The sequence below is a fragment of the Chenopodium album genome, chromosome 5 (genome assembly GCF_948465745.1).
Source record: "Chenopodium album chromosome 5, dcCheAlbu1.1, whole genome shotgun sequence".
NCBI lineage: Eukaryota > Viridiplantae > Streptophyta > Magnoliopsida > Caryophyllales > Amaranthaceae > Chenopodium > Chenopodium album.
The window spans coordinates 62,576,502-62,581,437 of NC_137838.1; the positions used below are offsets into that span (position 1 = coordinate 62,576,502).

The 4,936-nt window shown below is 32.4% G+C and overlaps 1 long non-coding RNA gene across 1 annotated transcript; it reads left to right on the forward strand.

The window, feature by feature from the left end:
• Positions 1-1,232: 1,232 nt before the first annotated feature.
• LOC145630839 (uncharacterized) lies at positions 1,233-1,911 on the forward strand. Its single transcript, XR_014112270.1, has 3 exons — positions 1,233-1,336; positions 1,569-1,672; positions 1,843-1,911. It is a non-coding gene; the product is annotated as an uncharacterized LOC145630839 (long non-coding RNA).
• The last annotated feature ends 3,025 nt before the right edge of the window (positions 1,912-4,936 follow it).

The window sequence follows — 4,936 nt, forward strand, 5'->3', positions numbered from 1 at the left end:
TAGCTTAAGTGCTTATTTTATTTAAAAACTTCTATAAATCAGAATTTTCATATAACTAACGAGGAACATTATGTTATTTCTACCAAGCATATAATCCAGGGTTGTGAAATTTTGGTGCCATGATTGATATATTATATTTGCATTGGTAATGTTCAGTTTTTGAATTGGGGTTGAAGGTTTATAGTAGGGACAGCAATTTGTGGGTTTGATTGGATAATGATATTAATGCAAAGAGTGGTCCTGTTTTTCAATATTGGTTGAGTTTATAGTGATTTTGATTATGGGTGTATGAGGGGTTGCAAAGGGCAGTGATGAAGATGGGATTAATCCGAGGTCTTGGTAAGGGTTGTACCACCTCAAAGACTTTAACCAACCGAGTTAGAATTTCAGTTGTTTCCTTTAATAAGGTTCATTAGAGTTGTGTTATAATTACCTAATATTCTTGAGTAGTTATTGTTGATGGTCTCATTTGTATTGCTGAATATCAAGTAAATTATCCTTTGGAGGATAAAAAAAATTTGTTGGATCATAAGACTAGGTTTTTTGTTTCTACATGGTGATTTGGCATTTGCTTTAAAATATTAACTTGGACACATCTCATGGCTATTCAACACCTGATGATAATCTGAAACCAATATTATGTAAGTTGAAGCTTGAATGAGTTCAATTAACTTGATAATTGTATAAAATAATTACTCTTTTTTTCGTGGCAACAATTTATATTATCTTGTACTTTCTCCTGTAATGCAAGTTTTACTGTATTGCAAGTTTTGCTTATTGGTCTTTAAGTCTGCAGTCTCTAATTCATTGGTTTTTTTGTAATTTACAGCAAGGGTCATCACTAAGAGAAACACCAGAAGGTCTAGGGGATTTGGGTTTGTCAACTTTGCAGATGCTGAAGCCGCAAACAGTGCATTGTCTGCCATGGATGGCCAAGTGAGAACATGTCAAGAACCGGTTTTCTCACGCACAATAAGTAAGATTAATTAACACTAATTTAAGGCAAGCTTGAGTACTTTGATTAATAATGGAAGGTTACAAGGATAACAATAGCTTTGGGCTATTAATCTCACTGTAGCTTTAGGCTACAAATCTCAAAACCTCATACAGCGTAATCAATAGTTCTATGGAGATAGGAATGCTCCTACTGGTGGTGTAGCTTTACATTTTATTCTGGTTCAGGTAATTCAAAGTGCCGAATGACACCTTTTGCTGGATTGGTTTTCTGATTCATTGTGATTCAGGTTCAGGTAATTCTGGTTCAGATGATCTTTGTGATTCATTATAGGTTGGTTTGAAGCGTATTCAGAGTTATCTTTCCTCCATTAGAGCTGAGGTAAGTTGTTTTTCTTCTGTTTCTGTCAATGATGAACTGTAATGGTTCCAATTATTGAATTTTGTTTATATATATGTAAATTTAAATACTGAAACATAAGTTTGGGTTTTTGTATTAAAGGAATCTTGAGGGTTCTTCCACTTTTTGAACCCCTTTTGATTTCTTGATTATACATTTTTTAATTTTGATTTGAATTTCTCTATTTTAATTGGTTTCTTATGGTCGTGGTCAGATGGCTTTTTGCTGCTGCTCATGGGACGACTCTGGATGTCTAACTTTTCTTACAATCCCGGAGTGATTCCTTATGGAAACCAACTGCTTGAAGAGGGAAAATTTGTGAGTCGTGAAGTAGTTTAGAACTATTTTATAAACATGTAGATTACCTAATTGATTTGTTTAATTGTGTTTTAAGTTTCTCAAATTTAATTGATTTTGGGTTTCTGATGAGTTTTGTTTTTGGTTTGCATCTTATGAGGAGCATTTCGGCTTTTTGTCTCTATACACAGCTGCTGAGTAGGTAGGCGGCTATAGCAACAATGGTGGTGGCTTCGAAAAGGGGAGAGAGAGAACGAGAGAGAAAGAGAGTGGGGACTAGGGTGAAAAATTATGTAGTAATAATCAGAATCGAACAAGTACAAGAGGACGATAAAGCTTATGCTCGATTGTTTGAAGCTATTCAATGGTAAATCCTCAAATTTTATTTTTGTTTTTCTTCTCCTCTATATTCCATTATCGTTATTGCTTGAATTGAGGCTTTCTTTGCCTTTCAATTCCATCAGTTTTAAGTTTCGTGAACTCAATTTTAGGGTTTCTTTCTTTTGACAGGGCGAATATAATATGATTTTGTGTTTCACAATTTTCTATTTGAGACTAAAGTCATTCATATAATCAAAATTTTAGGGGTTTGGAGAATGAACTTTTTTTTCTCTCTTTGAATCACGATTATGATGTTACGGGGCTTGGGATTTTTTGAAGATGAGTCCAATTGTTGCTGCTCTAACTCAAAAGATTCTACTCCAATTTGATCTTGTGACTCGGCTTAGTCTCCAGAACCTCTGGACAAGTATGCTTCTAAACTTAGTATTTAGAATTAATGTCTAAATTATTCGTTTCTTTCAATTCAAAATTATTCATGAATTTGTAATTTTAATGGCCAAGTATTATTAAATTATTAATGCTCATGATTAATATTTTGAAATTATTTAATGGTTTTTTGGTGCATGAATAAATTTTAGATGACTTTGCTATGGTTGATTGCTGTTATGGTGGTTACATGACCAAATTAAGTGTTATATTTTTTGCTCTTTTGGTTACTGATAATTGGTATTAAAAGAGGTGTTATTGTTAAATGTCCGTTTTAGAATTTTGATGATATTTGCTTGAATTTTGATCTGGGTTAGAGTTATATGATTCTATGGTGGCTGTTACTAGGCTGCATCCGAATCGTCTGGTTGCTGCTCTTGTATGTTGTATGCTTTTGATGTTTGTAGTGTTTGCCGCAATTTGAGAGTTCAAAAAGTGGAGCATTTATTATTGTAATATTGCATTATTGATTAGGATGCCTTAAATATGTACATTGATAGGGTTGAGATTATACCACCAATTCATGTTTCATAATTCAGAATGAATTTAAAGACTTGAACACTACTCAACATTGTTAGATTTTCAATATATAAGAGTAAGGTATGAAAGGGACCATAACATTCACATGAGGGTGTTTGCAATTAGTTTAGTTTTAAAGTATTAACAATCATTGTCATGACTTGAGATGCTTTAAAGTGTAATTTGATTTTAATTTTGCAAAGTCGAATTATATTTTTAAAATACATGTGTAATCCATTGTAAATTTGTTCTAGGCTATTTTGGTATTGCCTTTTACTTGCCTATATTAATGGGATTTTATTAGGAATTGATAATGTGATTAATTGCGTTTTCGATTTGTTTGATTTACATCTTGTACTTAATTTAATATGTATGATAAGTTTGGAAAATATGGGGGATTATATTGAATTTTATGTGGTTGGTTTTAATATGATCTGATGGGTCTATTTGATTTATATGATTTGATGCGTTGAATGGGCCTATATCATTATAGGATCTAATAAGGTATGTTTCCTTATATGATCTAATGGGTTTGTTTGATTTTATATAACTAGGCGGTCACGAGATGTCAAAATGGAGAAAAGAAGAGGTCAATGTTGAGAAGCTGATATTCGGTTATGTCGTGTTTAAGAATGTGGGCTTCCAAGCTTTTTTTAACTCCATTGAAGTAGAGATAATGTTTTAATGTTGTCGGCTATGATTTGTATACTTTGTTGTTTGGTTTTGTAATTATAACCATTACTGTGGTAATATTTTTAGTTAACTAACCGCATAGACCAATGTTCTTTATGAAAATGTACATGGATAAAATTCAATAGTCAATAAATTTGTAAAGTATATAGGGTGAGCAAAATATATATATGAGTGAACAAATTCTTTAGATGTGTATAAAATATTTAGGGGTGAGCAAATTATTGTGTGTAGTGGTGAAGTAATTTGTATATAATTTTTAGAGGTGAGCAAATTTTGTAGGGGTGGGGACCGTAGGGTGAGTAATGAGCAAACTATTAAGAGGTGGATTGTATACTTGTACAATAACATTCGTAAAATTCCACTCACAAGGTCACGTGTAGATTGTAATATTGTATACTTCATCTAATTTTAGGAGTGTGCAAATTATTTATTGGTAAGCAAATTCTGTAAGGGCAAGTGAACTATTTAGAGGTAAGCAAGTTATTGAGGAGAGATCAATTATATTGGATTTTTAAGGGTGAGTAAATTATTTAGGACACAACAATTTATTTATGGGTGAGCTAATGGTATACTTTCTCTCTTTTTTTTTAGTTAATATCTTTCTATTATCACATTTGCCAACACATGTTTTTACTGCTTAATAACTTCAATTATCAACATTGTATTTAAAATTATAAAAAGTGGGTATTAAAAAAATATACATATGTATGATTCAAACAAATCTCACATGATTATATTTTATCGTATATATAAATCACAAAAGCGAATCAAAATGTAGTAAGTGAATATTGTATAAGTCAAAAGGTGTCAACTAAAAAAAAGGAGGAAATATAATTTTTAAGGATGATTTAATTATTTTAGGAGTTCGGTCAGGAGTTACTTGAGTAATTCGGTTAGATTTACTTAAAGAGTTCGGTCAGGGGTTACTCGGTCAGCGATTACTTGAGGGTTCATTCAGGGGTTACTTGAAGAATTACTCAGTCCAAGTTTAGTCGGTCATGGGTTACTTAAGATAAAGGAGGAGAGGAAGGGGAGAAGGAGAAAAAAGGGAAAGGGAGGTAGAGAAACAAGGGCCAAAATAGAGAGAATCATCAAGAGAGAGAAAGGGAACTATGAAAGCAAAGGGTTTGAAGAGATAGACAAAGAAGGGCTAAGAGGTAGGGTAGGCCGAAAGATAGAGTACCAGTTCAAAAGAGATAAGGGGTAGACTAGAAAAAGGGATAAAAGCCAGAAGGAAATAAAAAGTTAGAAAAAATGGGAAAGATAGAAATATGGGTTATGATGGAAAGAGGATAGATAGAGAAA